This window comes from Myiozetetes cayanensis, unplaced genomic scaffold (genome assembly GCF_022539395.1).
Source record: "Myiozetetes cayanensis isolate MyiCay16 unplaced genomic scaffold, myiCay2020 scf5-8, whole genome shotgun sequence".
NCBI lineage: Eukaryota > Metazoa > Chordata > Aves > Passeriformes > Tyrannidae > Myiozetetes > Myiozetetes cayanensis.
The window spans coordinates 7,012,346-7,031,358 of NW_026087742.1; the positions used below are offsets into that span (position 1 = coordinate 7,012,346).

Sequence of the window (19,013 nt, forward strand, 5' to 3'; positions counted from 1 at the left end):
TTACAATACAAATAAAAATTTCTATGTACATCAGCTAAAATTGAACAAACTATGTAAGAAATTTCAGTTCACTGAATTCTCAACAAAAGCTGAAATTAATAGAAGTTATTCCCAGGAAAAAAGCTTTTTGTGTGATTTGTTGTCTCTAGGTGCTTCATCTTATTAAAAATAATTATTTCAGATTTTCTTTCCCTTTGCAGGTTTGTGCTTTAAAGGACACACTGAGCATTTGCTATTTTAAAAGAAATGTATTTTCAGGGGGTGAAAGAAAGGATTTGACTTTTTAACACTGAACATCAAAGGAGGGTCTGTCATATTAAGATTGTCACAACAAATACTGTGGACGTAATTATTTCAGTTTTACACTGGAATAACTAAAGTTTCATGAGAAAATAACTAAACCTCAATTATATTTTCCCTTCCAATTTAAAAATAATGTAAGCTACATCACTATTTCATTTGCAGTACGCTCAATCCTTTGAGCAATCAGACCCAAGTTTGTTGTTCACAGAATTGTTCAAACTTGTGGAAGATGAGGTTTTCACTGGCTGCTACCTCTGCTCTGACCTCTTGTAAAAGGCAGGGAAGGATTTAAGGGATTGCCTGAGGACTCCCCCCACCCCTCGCCAGCTGTGCGAGCTAAGGAAGGATTGGCTGGAATTGCGGCTGAGGATGTGTGAAATAGCCAGAAGGCACGTCCAATGGGACAAGTATTTGCACTCTTGTGATGTAACTACTACAAGAATCTCAACAGCAAAACCATTGAAATCAAGGTAAATTGGTTTTCCTTTCTTAGTCTTAACTACTGCAACTCTGCCGTTAACCACAGTAATCTTTCCAGAGAAAGAATGAATGACATAAAATGGCCTTGAGCCAGACTGAAAAGCATTTAACCACCACTGGAAAAAACCAGTTTTGATTCCTACAATGACAGGATATCTCTATAGTATTCATAATATACTCGTGTCTGAATATGGTTGTGGCCTTGTAATACTGCAGCTTGCATTCCTGATTGCCAGTCTGTGGCTACACAGACCCTGCTAATTGCACCCAGGTAGTGCAGGGCTGTTTAAATCCCCACTTCTCATCCATACCCTCCTCAAGGACAGATTGCACCTTCTCTACAGAATAAGTCAACTTTAAACTCTGGGTGCCTTTTGCTTTTGTTTCCTTTTCAAAACATTCTGGTGCAGCTCAGCAGAATGCTGTTTTCTAGCACGCGATCGAGTGCACGTCCTATGTGCTCAGGTGTGGAGTGATAGCACATGGAAGCACCTGAAATTGTGGAACTTGAATCAGAAGGTTTCTGAGAGTTGTGTGTCATTTAGCAGCCCCTGGAGTGAGGAATTTAGGACACATGTTTGGATTTTGTGGACAAGTAGACAAAATGGTAAAATGAATGGTGTGCATTTCAGACACACCTACAATTAACACGTGGTGTGGGTGATGACAAACTGAGACCCAGGAGTAACTGGACAACAACTTCAGAATCGACTGTGGATCAGTTTGTCCCCCTCATTGTCCTTGCACTCTGTTTCTCAGATGAGTTTTCAGTTGTCAGCTACTCTTTCCTACTTTCTGCACCAGCCACTTAAGCAACACAACTTTCCAAAGCCTGCTGGCCATGTGGAAGTGTAAAACTGCATAAATCTCATTAGCACTCTTGAAAAGCTCTGCTGTGTTAGTCAGCCCTTCTCTCCTCCTCACAATATGGTAAAGAATTAAGAATCATCTCTTCCTTTTTCACTTGAATAGTTTGTGGCAGGGTCTTGTCTGAGAGGCACAGTCAGGAGGTTATGCATTTTCCATTGTGATGTAAGGAAAATTTGACTTAAATTTTGTTCACAAGCCCATTGTTCCCAAACTGCAGTGAGCTGGATGCTGAAGAAATTATCATTTGCTCTTTTTCAGCCTAGCTAGATGTAAGGCTACATATGGAAGTTTGCAAGGTTGCAGGAAAATCTATCAGGTTGTCCTTTAGTTTTTGCTTTGTAGCATTGAATGAAGCATTCGATCACAGAATAAAACAAACTCTGCCTGTCTAATTGAGATTTAGATAAACCACACCTGTTTCTGTATCTTCCCTCTATAAATATGATATAAAGATAAATATTTAAGGAGATGCATTATCTTTTACAATGGAATGGACCTTACTTTACATCAGGATACACACCATGCCATCTGACTTCCAAATTATAGCAATGCTGTCTGCATCTGGAGTGCAATAACACTGCATTCCATCTTATGGAACAGTCTAGGAGTTTTGATCTAGGGAATTTTAGCAATACTATTGAAGTAAGAGCTGTATGGCAAGGAGAAATTTTATTCTGCTGTTAACTTTTTTTTTTTTTTTTTTTTTCCCCAAAAAACATGGTCACTTCCAAAAACACCTGGGATTTCAGGCTGCCCTGCAAACTCCCATCATATCAACAGGAAACTTTCCACTAAATTCAGCCTGGTCACAACCAGCAATGTTATAGTGTGATTTCCTGGTGTAATTGATTGCAGGAGATCATTAGAAATTATTATGAAATTACTTATGCTTTGAAAATATTAATTTGTGTGCCAATGTTTTGACTGTGTTTAGTTTCTGAAGCTTTTTACCATTTTTCAAGATTTCAGTGGTACCAACTCTGTTGCCAGTTTTCTGCTGACAGACTTGCCAAAAGAGAAGATTTTAAAAAAAAAAAAAAGGTCTGGAACAGATAAAAGTCCTTGAGATTTACAACCCAACCATTGGAAAGGCTTTTCTTAGTCATTCTATCTTTCAGAATTTTAAAGAGGGTTAAACCATGATCATGAATGGCATTCAGTAGATGGAAAGAGGAGTAGAAACTTTGTATTGTAACATCTAAGAATGAATCTGTATAATTTATCAAACTCTGGTACTGACACGGGGTTTTTCCTCCTGTTCTTAGCAATGGAAAGATAGTTCTGTGTGGGCTTTTCCCATCCTGCTTCCAGTCTTCCATCTCAACAGATTGTATTATTTTACAGGGAGAAATTGTAGCTGAATTTAATATTTTTATCAGTTTTATATCTTACACATTTATGTATATGCATGTCATTTTTAAGTTTGACTGAAAAATTAAGGTAGCCGTTATTTCCTGCTCTTGTGGCTTTTCTAAATAGAATGGAAAACTTCTTGATTTGTAATCAAAACTTTGAAATATAATTCTTAATCTTCCCCTGTAAATGAAAGTCAATCTGTAGGCAGAGCAAAGGTAAAATTTTTCTCAGATATGTCCCCCCATAAAACAAACAAAAAAATCAACAGCATAATTATTTTAATGCATTTTTTACAGAACAGTAGTTGGAAAGGCTAGAAAGGCTGATGTCAGTGTGTTTTTATTGATGCTAAGAGAACCAGAAATCTAAAGATCTAAAGAGAACACATAAACATCTTATAAAAACCACACATCAGACCTCTTTGTAACTTTTAGCAGAAATCAATAACGTTAAAAAAAAGAAATCTTGATCACTTTACTATTTTCCTATGAAGACTTGAACACCACAAGTTCAATTTTCAATATGTGAAATTTGGGGAGGCTGTAGAACATTACTTGAAGGCAATGATTGGTGAGACAGTATGGTTACCGAAGTACACAAGTAGGAAAATTTTAGCCTTTGAATACATAAAAGTCTTCTGACATAAGAAAGACAAAGAGACTTTTTACCAACATCTATAGTGACAGGACAAAGTGCAATGATTTTAAATTGAAAGAGAGTAGGTTTAAATTGGACTTAAGGACGAAATTCTTTGCTGTGATGGTGGTGATACATTGGAATGGGTTGTTGAGGGAAATTGTGAATGTCCCATCATTTGAAGTGTTCACGTTCAGGCTGAATGGGACTTTGAGCAGCCTAGACCAGTGAAAGATGTCCCTGCCTTTAGCAGTACTGGGTAGGTTTTGAAGTGTCTTTCAACCCAAGCCATTCTATGATTTTATTTTGTTCTGCTTAATTACTTGTGTTTCAGGCACATGGTCAAATCAACATGATTTCAGATCAGCGCAGATGTTCACAGACCGTGAGGAAAGGTAACTGGACTTTTTGGTGAATAGCAATTCCTAGTCCTGCTGTTCTTCCTGTCTTGTTAACAAAGCCTGTCCTTTTTCTCCACTGCTCATCAAGTTAAATTCATCCCAGTACACCATCATGTGGCCCAGCATTGTGTAAAATGCCAATTTCACAGCTGTGAGCGTTGCAACCAAATGCTGTGCCTGTTTGAACTTCTCCACTTCCCTCATTATTGCTAACTAAATTTGGATCAATGTGTTTGAACTTTCAGCAGGTGGGATTCTGGTGTCTCAGCAACACCTTAAATGGAAGAGGAAAACAGAGGGTTAACATGGTGATAAGCTCTTCTGAACCTGTGTTGCCCTGATAGGTTCATGTATGGCCTTAGAGGTCATGTAGTTATCTAAATGTGGACATAGAATACCATTACTTCTTCTCTGAATCTGCTCCCAGCATCCCATCCAGGCCAGCATTCCTGGCTGTCTTACCTCCAGTTTTCTGTGGGATTTTGCATGGTTGAGTCTACAGTTTGTGCACATCCTTTATGCTTCTTTAGTTCTCGTCCCTGACATTATGTGGACCCCAACACTGAAATTTTTGCAGTCCTTTTGTGTTGGAATCCGAAACTCAGCTGTCAGCAGAAGGAGAACTGATAGGATTAAACAGTAAACCATGGACAGTGGGAGCTGGGGAAAGCTCTTTGCTTTGAGAGCCTAAAGCCACACCATGAGAGATATCACAAGACTGTACCTGTTAACAATTAGCTAGTTAACAATTATTAGTTTGATTGTCCTTTCTGCCTTAACAAGATATGGGAAGGTTTTGTAATGATGTCGTAAAACGGTGTAGAAACCCCTTTTGTTCTCTTCCCCTATGTGATTCTTCCCTACAGAAAAACATTAACAGTTTGTGTAACTGTAACCGAGAATTGTAAGGAGCCCCTGGTGGTCTAGTGGTAAAGGCGCAGCGCTATCACCGCGGAGACCCGGGTTCGATTCCCAGTCAGGGCCACTCCCGGGCAGGTGGGGCTCGTTAGCCCTTAAAGGCAACCCACCTACGTCCTAAGGACCTCACTGCCACTGTCCAAGCTCACTTGGCCCCGGCAGATGAACCTTAGGATTAAAGGGTGGGCTCAGTTCCGCGCACACTGTGTCTCACCTAAAAAATCCAATGCGCAGGCTGGAAGGTGGAAAGACCTTCCCCGGATCTTCGCTTGCGAAGACTGGCCATTATTAACTGAGAATTGTGTAATCCTCTAGTCAGCATAATCTGCCCCTAATTAGCATAACTCATCCTCCTCATTAACATGTCTCGCCCACCGGTCCCTTATATTGCAAATTGCTTGTTCAATAAAGAATTCTGGTTTGCACCCCCAAAACTGGGATTGTTTAGTTTTGCACCTTCACAGTTTTGGATGGTAACAGATTACCATTTCCTCTGCTTCCATAGTTGGAGTTAGAGAGAGACTTTTGTCTCCCTGGAATAGGATTCTTTCTTTGGCCTTAATCAGTTGTGCCTGACTGCCAGATTGATTGAACATTGTATTTTCTTCTGGGTTCTCAGTGATGGTTTTAACCAGATCTTACCATTCTGCCTAAAATTTGCCCCACAGCAATTTCCTCTTCCAACGCTTCCCTCACAAGTGATTTTTGGTATACATGTAGCATCGTGCTACTCTCAAGGGTGCAAAGTATAAACCAACCAACAAATTATTACTTCTTTTTCCCAGGCTCTACACTTCATTTATTCACTGCATTTGTCTTACTTAATGTAAGCGCAGTACTTTCTTGCCAGACAGAAAGGCAACAAAAACATGATCTAAGTTACTGCATCTAATACAAATTCTAGTTATTTTCATTCCCAGTTTCTTTCTGCTTTTATTCCACCTCTCCACTTACTAATTCATCTATTTCTTTCAACTTTTAAAGTCATTTTCTTGATGCAATTGGTCCCCTTTGGGAGACAAGTTCTCGGTACCATCAGTTCTTAATTTTGTAGATTGTGTTTGCCTTCATTTTTGTTTCTGCTTTTTAATTGTTTTCAATTAAGAAAAATGTGTATTAAATCTGTTTATTTAATCTTTTTCAAAACTCAAAACCTTTAATTGCAATATTAATTCCCACTTGTGTCATGTAATTTCTCACAGTATGCCGTAGCTGTGCTTGGATAGGAACAAATGTTGCTATTAGGAAGCAGTAACTTGCACGTTTTCAGTGGGGGTTGGTAAAACACAGTTCACAGCTGGGAATGAACTTCTGACTTAAGCTAACCTAATTAAACCACTCAAGTTCAGACAAAGTATCTCGGTCTTTGTAGGGGTCTCATGAGAACAGGTTTCTCCCAGGAGATTCCCAGCACTTTCAGGAGTGTAACATACACATTTCTCATCTCACAATTTGCTGCTGCACAAAATGCACTTCTGAAAGAGGAGGGGGAAAAAGAAGTGTCATGAGACAAAGTTGGCTTGAATCTTGACTGAAAATATCAGCTGATTTTCATATAATCATCATTTTTGTCTGGTAATTATCCATGACTGTATAAAGATGCCATTTAAATATTGCAGCCACATGTTCAGTGGTTTTCTGTAGAGACCGCTTGTTATTTTTCTTCTTGGAAGAGCTGGGTTGTCTCATTCTTCCTTGAACCCACAGGATTTGTGTTTCTGGGAGCAAAACTCAAGCAAATACTGCTTAAATTTTTAAGCTCCAATTGCGTTGCTCTTCTGGTAGTCATGATGTTCACTATTGTATTATGTTGATATGTAACACAAACTATGATTTTTATTATAATTTGTAGTTGTCTAGTAATAAAAACACCTAGATTTTTTTCTTGTTAGCTAGCTGGGTTTTGATTTTTTTTCCCCGAGGGAGGAGGCCAAATTTTTAATTTTTTTGACGTTTCCATGAAAAGTTCTATTCTGCCATGTGTCCAATCAGTTGAAATTTTCACAGAAGATATCATCTTGCACAAATTAGGGTGGTTTTTCTTAAACTGATTTCATAGGTAATCCTACTGCTGTCACTTATGGTCATGACTTAAGAGCTATTCAAAATAAATTGCTTTCTTAATGTTTAGCATTATGATAATGGTGGTTATCAGAGTGTGAACAAACAATTGACCATTAAATTATTTCTTAATGTGTGCTCAGCTTGTTTCAGAATAGGAAACTGGGGCTAGATTTTAGTGAGTCTCTTGCCCAACATCTCTGAAGGAACGGATTATCAGTTCTAACTGGTAAACTGATAAACTAAACTGGTAAACTGATGCAATTTTCCTAAACGAGGAAACATCTTGCATTTGTAGTTTGTTTAAAGCAGCATTTTGTGTCTGATATTACCCATCAGATCTGTGATCTCTCTAACTGATGCTTGTTAAGATGTGTTTAAATAATATTCTAGGCATTCTGTTCAATAGCTAAAACAGTAGTTTCTCTTGTTTTCCTATTGTTGATTAAGCTCACTGAATTTGTAATCCAGCTTGAACAGAAAATATATGTATATGTTTTTAAATAATACTATAAATATTCCTCTCTACCACAAGCTAATTCAGTCTCTGGTCTATTCTTCTGCTGCAAATTCACGCTTTATTTTTGTAGTCATAAACTTTAAACTAGTCTTGTAAATAAAATCACCACCTTCAATTTTTTTCTTCTTCTTTTTTTTTCCTTTTCTGCTCAGCTTTCAGTCTCTGCACAAAACCCTCTCATTCTTCAAGTTCCAATCTGTAGATAGGGAACGCTAGCATAGCACATTACAAGTGGTGTTTAGGGATTATGTAAGTAAGAGTCATGTCCATATCTTTCTTCTTTTCCACAATAGCTGCAATATCATTAGCAACTTCTAGTAAGGAGGGGGTGAGGGAGGGGAGTGGGACATGAATGGAAATGTTTGTCATTTCTTGGAACTGTGTTACATATTCCTGCCCTAATACAATAGTCCTGACCCTTTAAACCCAGCATAACTTAGGCCATTAAACAAGTGTTTTCTGGTAACTGTTTCTAAGCACACAGGAGACATCCCATTAAAGACACCATATACTCCATTAAGAGACTCATGTTCTTAATGGCTTGATGAATCAACAGTGTTTGGGACACTTGGGTCACTGTCAACATCTAGAAATGTGAGCTTCGTTTTTTGGGTTTTGGTATTTTTTTGTTGTGTTCTGAGGGGTTTTTTTGTTTGGTTGGTTTTTGTTGGGTTTGTTTGTTTGTTTGTGGTTTTTTGGGAGGTGGAGGGGTTGGTGGTGTTTTGTTTGGGGGTTTTTTTTGAGCTAAAGGACCAGATTTCAACTCATTAAAAACAGCTGTGTCTAAGGAAAGACTGGCCATATAAAGAAAAAAAAGTTTTTGCACTTCTGCCTCTGAGCTTAAGCTCTTTGACTTATTTATCAGAAAACAAAAAAAAAAACAAAAAAACCAGATTCAATTACAAGTGTTACTCTAGTTCCTCCAATTACTTGAAACGTAATTAGAGGTCATACATCAACAAATAGAAACATTGTCGTGTTTCATGGAGAAGGCAGTCCAAGGAGGGAAAGAACAGGAAGGCGAAGAAACAGAACCACATCTCCACATGTCACTTTCCAGGGTAAATTATTCCATCTGGAGATGATATGTGGCTAAATTAGTTCATTCCTCTGCAGGAGATGCAGGCAATAGTGCTGGTCCAGCAGCTTAGGCAAATGTAAATGGATTTCAGTCTCTCTGAACTGAAAGCTCTCAGAGAAGACCACTTCCATTCAGACTGAGCAGTTGGGACAGTGCAATGACTACAAATTTTATGGTATGAAGGCCAACGTTTTGAGTAGAAAATAGGGTTTGTTGGCAATATACTTATCCACGACAGGAAGCACCTCTTCCCAGCAGTAGTCATCGTTTGCATCACAGTTAAACAGTTTTAATATTAATGTGCAAAGTAGGAAGTCATGTAAAATGTCAAACTTACAATTCTCCACTTCTTTGAAACTTGCTTACTGTTTTCCTTTGAAACTTGCTTCCTCTAATGGCATATAGTTTTGCTCCAATTTACTACTTTCAAAGCAAGATTTCCATCTGTTGATTTCTCATCCCACTTCCCAATACATCCACTGCCTTAAAACAAGCAGGTAAAACCCCTTCCTCAAAGAAAAAAAAAAAAAGGAAAAAAAACCCCAAACAAACAATAAAAGAAAGATTAATACGAAAGTTGCAGAATCCCTTCACTGTCAGTGTGGTTTGCATTTCTCCTTTTTACAGCTAATCTATACAATCAGTGCTGGATTCCTTGTTGTCGAGCTATAAAATCATTCACGGCAGAGCAGTGCAAAACATTTCACAAAACACGTGAGTGATATTACCTCCATCAGTCTCTCTGCCTGCAAGTGTTTTCTTTCATCTGATTAATCCAAATCAAGTTGCTTAAACCTTCTGGCTTCTCTGGAAGAGACAAAGATTTCTGATGTTGCTTTCCTTTCGTCAAATATCTGCAATGCCGTTCTGCTGTTTATGGAGAAATATCTGCTCTCATCAGTTAAGTTTATAACCCTAGCAGGATTGTAAAGCTGGTATTACTCAGTGTAAAATTTCCCATGAGACCCAGACATCCCTTTTGCTAGTGTCTCAACTGCAGGGGAAAATGGACAACAGGTCCTGTACTAGCTCCCATTTCTGAAGGTTCAATAACACGCTTTTATGGTAAATTAATACTAATTGTTCACAGCAAATCTCTACACTCTAATAGTAATTAGATATGATTTACACAGATGCATATTATCTGTATTTTATTACTGTGAGGTTGGCCTCATTTGCCTCATAATCATTTATATATATTTATAGCCGTATCAAGAATGTTTTGGGGTGGGGGTTTTTCAGGTATTTTTAGTTAGGTTTAGGAAGGATTTATTATATTAAGAAGTTGGGGATAAACAAGATAATATATAACAATTAAAAAACCCCAACAAGGTAAATGCCAGAGGTACCACTTCAACAGAATGTGGAGAATCAGTTTATTCCAAATCACAGGAACACCCAGATGTAGTGGTGATTACAGCCTTAATGGATTGGTTTGATTGCTTATTTGAGAAAGCTCCCTGTTTTACATTAAATTCTCCAAAACTGTTTAAATATTGATTGAAATCTCTCAAATGGATGCATGGTAATCCCATTCCTTATTGTCTTCATTGCCTTCTAATGATGCATTGTTTATAGAATCAAAAAGACCAATTTTAGCTCTGTTTATTCCTTACATCTCTCTGCTAAATATGCACTCTTATCTTGACTCATTTTTGTTGCTGTCTCATGTTGGAAGTCAGTGTTTTAAGGATTGGGCTTTAAAAGGAAAAAATATCCCATTGAAATTTCATTGCCTCAGAACATATGTTCAGATGTTTCTAACAGCCTTCAAACTAAAGAAGAAAATGTCCTTAAAGGAGTCACATCTCTTCAAAGTGATCATTGTGAAGCTACCACTTGCCTGTGTTTTAGAGGATGTTTATTTTACGTGCTTGTTGTCTCTTTGTTACCCATCGTGACCTCTGGAATGGTAACGTAGGAATCATTTACTATTGTATTTTTAGCTGTTACTACACCCACAAGACTTTTTATTACCAGCAGGAGTGGAGGTATTAAAGAGATTTGTGGGTCTCAGAAGGCTCAAAGCACAGTAGGGATGAAATTACAAAATTATATTCTTATAAAATATATTTCTAAAACTGTGTACAAAGGCCCAGTGTTAATGAAAGTAATTGATAGCAAATACTGATTTCTTTTTACATCACCAACAAAGCATTTTTTCTGAGTAATAATGAGCCTCTTTTTAGCAACAATAGGAAAAAAATGAGTCTCATGAATCATTTATGTGGCCTCATTCACTGCTATTATTACTTTTGCCATCAAATATTTTGGGAATTCATCCCCTTTTTCTCTCTGTCTTTACATCTCATGTAATGGTCTTTCTCGTGCTTTTCAGAAGGAAAATTGAACTTTCTTCTTCTTTAATGTACAGAAAAGTACCAGATCTTCCATTCTGATTCTGAATAAATGTTCCTGTTGCTGAGACTTTTAGCTGGAGGAAGCCATAAAAGATGAATAATTGCTAAAGTAGAAACAAGATAGGGGAAGTAAAACCCAACGAGCAGAAGAAATTCATTTTCAAAAGGTCAACACCTTCAGCACAGGATTTGCCTAAATTGGACAATTCCATAATATTTTAGCTGTCAGTAATTCCACTATACTGAAAATACTCAAAGTGCACTGATAAGTGTCATGCCCATGTAGTCAGTATAATTACAAGTAAAATTGCATAATGCTTAGAGCAGGACAATGAGAGTCAATGGACTTTGGTTCTTTTGGACTTTGTCTAAGCTGAGTGAAACAAGTAATTTAACCTTTTCTACTTAAAAAGCAGAAAAAGGGTTTTTACTTAAAAAGTAGAAAATGGAAGCAGGGGGTTGAACTAGATGAACTTTAAGGTCCCTTCCAACCCAAATCGTTCCATGACTCTAAAAGTACTCATCCACACAACTGTTGCCTCTCAACAGATTCATGTGTTCTGCAGGAGGCTGCAAGTATAGACTGCAGAAGCTGTCTACAACAGGTATCACCCTTTCTCTTTGGCTGACTTTAAGGAATTGGGATTTTTCAGTGAAATGTCTGCTACTCTAATTTTGTCAGTGACACCCTTCGTCTTCTCTAATTTCCAGCTCAATGGGGAACTTCTGTTCTCACGTCCAGGTTTTATTTCTGATTTATATCTACCTTTATTTTATATGTTCAATTCTTCAAAAACTATTTGTGTACCCATGATCTAAAGAATCAGCTGAGAGTGGTTTTTGGTTTTTTGGTTGATTTTTTTGGTTGGTTGTTTTGTTGGTTGTTTTTTTTGGGGGGGGATGTTTTAATAAATAAATGCAGTTGAAAATATTAGGCAACTAGAAAAGAGACTTTTTTAACTGAGGCATGCTGAGCTCAGTCCACTACCCCAGACTCTCAAAACAAGACACATTACAAAGACAATCCCTGTGTAGACACTAATGCTAAAATTATGATTGATTTTATTTTAGTTCAGTTTTGGTGAGGTTACACTACGACATTCACAACTTCTTAATTTTTTGAAGTGCACATAGTATTTAATTTGAGAGAAATGTGTTTTCATTGAAAAATACTTCGTATAACCTCTCTGTGCCTCATCTTCTTCTTTTATAAAACTTTTATGACAAATTTTACATCTGTCTTATAATTTTGAGGGGTTTGGATGAGTGGTGTTGTATTCTCACCAAGTGGCATGCTGACAGTTAACTTTTTGCATTAAATTTCCAGCTGCAAAAACCAGATTCTCCATCTTCTCATGATAAAAATGCAGCATCTTTCAGAAGAGATGCACTTCAGTGTGCCTCTTGTCAGTATGGTCAACATTTTTAAGTTAAATAGTCATTTTAAAAATTAAAGATTGATTTTTTTCCTAATATAAGAATGATAGTAAGAAGAACCATAGTGCTTTTGCGTGCACAATATGACAATGAGGTTGGAGGATATTCTACTCCAAGCAGGGCCACACAATAAGCTGCTCCTAAGATACAGCCTCATTAAAAGTGAATAATGTTGATACAAACCAATGTTAAATATCCAAATGTCACCAAATAACTAATTCTGTTTAATCAAATTATTTTTTCAGTTGTGTTGATCAAACATCACTGGGAACAGTCTCACAACTAAGTCGACCCTGCCTTTGTGTGCAGGGTCCTCACTCTTTCCATCAGGTTGATTTGCCATTACCACTGTTGGTCATAAAGCCACAGTCTACCTTAAAACTTATCCACCTACAAAACTTCCAGTGAAACATTTTCAGGTGGATCAACACCAAGATCCAGCTTCTGCTGAAACTATGGAAATGTCAGGTGCTGGCACAAAAGTCTAGGTGGGAGTGCAGTGATGGAGACATGGAGGATGGAAAACAGAATTGCCCCTCTGTGCCATGATATCTCCATGGATTCCTTTAAATATAGTGTGAGACAGGTAAAGAGGGATCCAGATTGCTGGAGGCTGCTGCTTTACCTACATGGGAATTGTGCTGAGGGAGAAAAGTGCTGTGTGTGTGTGGAAGGAGCAGGGACTGAGTGCAGAGTTCCAGAGCTAAAAGAAATTTTTGTTCAGATCCAAAGATCACACTTGCAGCTGTTCCCTGTTTTTATTTTTTTATTCTGTATTTTTCAGAGCTCATTTCTTCTATTATAAATATGTTAATCACAAGATTAGTGATAACTGAAAACACTAAGTGGAAGCTGATTTCAGATACAGCAATGAACTCTTTACCTCACAGTGTTTCACTGATGGTTTTTCTTAGAAAATGTCGTAAGATATGCACTTCTAATCTATGATCTGTTACTGAAGTGTTTACTTAGTGGACTTACCTGAAGGAATTAGCATCTCTTGTAAATTTTTTTTTTTTTCTACATAACATATAGTACGTGATGTCACATGTTCCATAACAGAAGTATGACCTGAACTAAGCAAAAAACCAATTGTGGATGAATGATGAAAAGAATGAAAATTATGTAAGTCTAAAAAAAATGCAGAAGTAATCCAATTACTATTTTTCCCTTCATGACCAATCTTCTAAAAAGAAGGATGTCCTCTATTCTTTTAAATATAATTCCAATAACTATACCTAGCTCAGAAAACTTAAAATATAGTTCTAGTTCACACACCTCTTGTGTGTGAACTATGTGTATATCTTTAAGAAAAAAAAACCAAAACACAAATAAAATGAAAACCCCAGCATAATGAGAAGTCCAATCACTCCAAATCAGTCTAATCAGTATGTAGTCCCATCTTTTTCTAATCCCTTCTGTTTATTTTCTTTTCCTTTTTTTATTCTGTCTTGGTCAGTTGTTGTAGGCTGGAGACAACGTGTTAAGTTACTGGATTTTCATGCTCTGCAAAGCTGCCTTGCATCTCTATTCCCAAGCACGATTCCTGTCTCCGAGCAAGAAAGAAACAGAGAAAGGGATGACCTTTGCAGCTGCCATTTTGAAAAAAAACTCTTCAAAGGTTGTGAAGAGAGAAGCCAGAAACCTGGGATGGCGAAATAGAAGAAAATGAAAACCTTTAGTGCTGCAGGGAGAAGCGTTTTGCCAAAAGGTGGTGGCAACAAATCCTCCGCTGGGTTTGTGTGGGCTCTCTGGGCACGAGGAGTGGCAGCGGCAGAAGGTCATGCTGAGATGGCTTCTGATGCTGGATGACTCATTGGAGAGAAGAAGTAGGATTTTTAGGCAGTGGATTCCAGCATTCTAATCTCACTGGTCTCCCAGAGACTCCTATTGCCTTCAGCACCACGTGGAAACACAGTTTTCCCTGGGGCTTTGATTCCCTTTCCCAAAACAAGCCCTCCCAGCAACTCAGCAGTGAGATGTTAAGAATTTAGAGAACAAGCTGTAAATTGCCTGGAAAGGATCTGCTGCAAGAGAGGTGAAATAACCACAGCTGCCAGAGACAGAATGTGCCTGGACAGATGGGACACCCCTGACAGACTGCAACACCCCACAAATGGCCCCAGATCAATATTCCAGGACAGGGAAACCACCCCTGGACTGGGTTAAAAAAAAAAAAAATCAGGGTTATGGGAAAGGAAATACCTCTTCAGGCAGATATTCTCAAACTGCCAACACCTAAAATAGCAATCCTAGAAACCTGAGCAAGGATGATCCCATTTTATTAAGGTCAGATGGAAAAGCAAAAGCCCCTATTAGGAGTGATAAGAGACAGCCAAATTGAATAGTATTGGAAAGATAACAACAGAAGCAAACAGCCAATATCCAAGCCATCTAGACTTTCCTAACACAGACCAGGGCTGGACCTGCCAGTAGTTAACTGCAGGTTTGGTGTATTTTCTCCTGAAAGTTTTTCTGCATAAAAAAAAGCAGCCCACAGAAACCTCAGTGCTCCTACAGTTTTTCTACGGTGCACAGCCAGGTCATCTTGCCTTGTTCACTGTTCTCTGTCCTTTTGGAGCTGCTGCCTGAGCTATAAAGGAACACCCTGCCACAGCTTTTCCTTTCATGTGTGAAGAAACACAAGAATTTATTCTGGTTGCACTGTCCAGCCTACCTAGGGATACTTGAAGCTATTGTTATTCAAAACATATGTTCTATGCTGTGCCTGAGTGACCAAATATAAATTTGCATTTCATTGATAGGAGGTTTTGTTTTCTGTGGCTTTGAGATAGCTGGTACTCCTTCCCATGGGACAGAGGTCTTCAGGGCAGCATAAGGGACATCTCCAGTGGGTTTTGAGTAGAATAACATATTTTTCTTTGATGTGGAGGGAATTGAACCAGATAAGTTAAAAACCATACTAGAGAGTGTAAACGTTTGATGATTCAAACTGCCGCTGTTTTACCCACACACCAAGAAAGGAATCTCAAAATACCTGCTAACTTCTGAGCCACCCAAACACCTACTTACGTAAGTGTTCTATTTTCCTAACAGCGGTTTGTGTTTCCATCCAGCACAAGCATTTCAATGTGTCCCCCCACAAATAAATCTGGTTGCTAAGAAAGACTATTGATTCACAGTTGTGAAAGACATATAAATAAAGATGTCTTACAGGTGAAAGAGACATCTGTTCACTCTGCAGTAATACAGTTCTTTTCAAGGAGTCCTCCCACAGCTTTTGAAAATGCCTCAGTAGTGCAGGGATGGGACTGAATGCACATCAAGGAGTTTGACTGATGGAATTCCATGTCTAATTGGTGGTACTTAGCCGTGAGTTTCCAACACACAGAGGAGTAGCAATGAGGTCTGCAATGTTTGCAAGTCAGTGTTACAGCTTTACTCTTGGCCCTACCTAGAAGCACGAGTTGATTTCAATTTGGGGTATGACTGTGTTCTGAATGGGGGACATGAGTAGCTTTCTTAGAATTGGCCCCAGGTTGAAAGGCACAAGTAGTAGGAGTGGGCCCATGAGAGGCATCTTAATATGGACAGCTCTGACTGCTTCAGGGCCCAGGTTCTCTCCCTCCAGCTCTGCCTTATTGCCCAACAGGAAAATGCAGCACAGGGCACCCTGCAAGCTCTTCCAGGGGAACTGAACCTGGACTGAAATAGATAGTTTCACTTACAGCCAAGGAAGGAAGGTTAAGAGCAAAAAGTGCAATTGTAAGTATGACTAAGCAGGGAGATTTATGCTGAAGAAAGACTTCAGAAAAAGAAAAAGGGGGGTTGAGGTTTAGAAAGAATTAAGGAACAGCTGAGTGCTCCAAAAATACAGTATTAACAATCTCTAGCAGCAGCAGCAGCAGCAGTATTCCTATGCCAGAAACTCAGCTTCCTGTTATAGGACCCAGTTGCTATAGAAACTTCCAACTGGGAGCTAAATAAAGTAATTTCTATGCTAGTGTTGGTGTCTGTAACTTCAGCACCTGATGCTAACCAAATTGTGCTCAATAAACAAATTTAAACTCTAAAAGCCTGCAATGAGTTCACAATGTTTTCTATACAACTGATTAATCCCAATTGATCTTGGCTTCAAACTCAAGAGCATGAGAAATCATAGAAACAGATAAAAGACTACCCTGGACAAATATGCCTCCCACTTTATTTCCTCCTTCTCCAGCATACATACCTCTTTATTCTGTCTTAGCTGTTTTTTATTTTGAAACTATCTTTTTCATGGCTAACCTTATACTTGAGCCTGACACCTCTGATCCTCTTTAGACAAATTAATTCTACATTAACCTGTGCTCGCTCTTGCATCCCTTTCACATTTCATTAAACGTTTACTTCAGGTTAAAAATTTGAGAAGCAATGTTAGCAACTGAGTGCAAATCCTTTCTCCTAGATCTCCAGCACAGGGATGAGGCACAAGGGACAAGTTTGCAAAAGCCTGCACAGGCAGCTCATACTGCAGGAACCGTGAGAAATGCTCGTCTCTCAGGGAACAGGAGCACAGATAAATCTGGTGAACCTGGATGCCAGAACATCGAGGGTAAGAAACACCTTCTCTTTAGAAAGGAGAAATTGTTATTGTTGTAGTTATTACTGTAGCACTTTCCTGTACTGACTAAGTAACAAGAGATCACCTCAAATGTTTCAAAATGCAGACTCTATTTCTGCATGATGTTAAATAGAAGTAAAGTTTGTTAGAATAAATAACACTGCTGCTATGAGTAGTCATGTAGGACAGATTTAGAACTCTTTATAATTGCCTTGTTACTGTTAGAGAAGCTGCCTGACTATTTCTGCAACATCTGGCAGGATGGTTGAAGCTACAAAGGGCATCACAGGGCCATGGCAGGGACTGCTCTCCCTTTGTCAGTCCTCTTCTTTATGTTCTAATTGCCCAAAGTATGTGAAGGAATGGGCTAAACATCTGGAGTACTTGGCACTTCTAGGAGAAGAAAGCAGAAGAGGAATGCAGCAGTGGTGAGGTGGAAGAGGTGGAAGTTTTCATCATTCCCAGGAAAGGTGAACAGCAAGAGACATTGCCTTATCCCCAGCAGAGGAACTGAGGAGCCTGAGCGGACAAAGATGTGTGTGGGCACCTGAAGATCATTCAGTCTAACCCAGCATGCAGACTGAAAACCAAGGGAAGGGACAGGAGAGCAGGAACAGCTCATCAGCTGCTGCAGGAGAAGGGACAGGAGGCAGAGCTGCTTGGAAGGGGCCAGGGCAGGCACATAAGAGTGCCCTGCAGCCACCATCATTTGCTGGGACGGGAGCTGCATTGGCTGCAGACACAGGGTTGTCCAAGGCCTCAGGGACATTCTGAAGCAAGAGCAGGGCTTGCCCAAAGCTTGGGCAGGGTAAGCTCAGATCTTAAGGCACATCTCTGACGCGTGGTGGGTTGCTGGGCTTGGGCAGGGGGTGGCAAAGAGCCGTCACTGCTGTGCCAGGTGGCTGGTGGCACGTGGATCCCTTGCAGGCTTTGGCAGGTGACACGGGCAGCTGGTGAGCACGAGCTGCCTGATGGCTCCCAGGAAGCAGCAGGCAGGCAGGCCAGGCTGCCAGCCAAGTCTGGAGAAAGTGGGCTCCTGGCCCTGACAGGAGAGCAGAGTCTAGCTTGTAGAGCTACTCAAAGGACCACAACAACTACTTGCTTGAGAAGAACTGGCCAGTGAAGTAGAGAAAGTCTGGGTTTTATCAGTGTCCATGTAAACCAAGGCATTATGTATGAGGTTAAAGTCTTTGAAACAAACCTGGTGAATTAGGCTGGACTTTGAAAGCTTTTGGTGGTATTTTTTCATCCAAGTCAGTGTGGTCATATCTTAATATAAAACTAGCTGGGACTTTGGAAGAAGGGCTACACTGTTCATATCTTGTCAGAAGCAATGTGTGTGGGATGCATATGTATCCCAAATATATATTTGCATGTGTATACATATGCATATATGCATATATATATATGTAATTCCCTGTTCAATGCATTGTGTTAATGATTGTTCAGAACTGAACTGAGTCCTGCTGCTCACGCCACAGCCAGGCATTAAACAGACCCTGCTGAAGTAAATGCAGTCCAGAAAGACACTTGCTTAGCATAAAAGTTGTGTTTTCAACCCCACTGACTTCAGGGGGACCCACCCACAAGCTGAAATTTTCACATATGCTTGAATGCTGTGATGAATAGGAATGACCTGAAATCCACACATTCAGTTAGACCATCCTTAACTGCTGACACATGTCACCAAGCCTTTGGGTGACAAAGGAGCCCATGAGGAGAAGACAGGGAAAGTATCATCAACTACTTATTTCCTGTAGGGGGAGATTTGCCTTGAGGAAATGAAGAGGAGAGGAAGGTCAGGATCCTAAGATGTGGAGGCCAGACTTCCTAGGCACAGAAATATACCTTGTGAAGAATGAGACACAGACTGCTTTGGAGGGCAGCTCATAGCAGGGAACCATGAGGGGTGGTCTGGACTGCCCCTGTCGCTGGGGGTTGTTAGGGAGCCTGGGGATTTGGGGCATTTTGATCATGCAAAACTGCCTACAACTCCACCCTCTTCTTGGTGAAACAGAGGCAGTTT

The 19,013-nt window shown here is 39.4% G+C and overlaps 1 long non-coding RNA gene across 1 annotated transcript; it reads left to right on the forward strand.

Annotated features, from left to right (window-relative positions):
- Positions 1-660: 660 nt before the first annotated feature.
- LOC126649114 (uncharacterized) lies at positions 661-16,929 on the forward strand. The gene is made up of 3 exons (XR_007630973.1): positions 661-773; positions 3,980-4,040; positions 16,832-16,929. It is a non-coding gene; the product is annotated as an uncharacterized LOC126649114 (long non-coding RNA).
- The last annotated feature ends 2,084 nt before the right edge of the window (positions 16,930-19,013 follow it).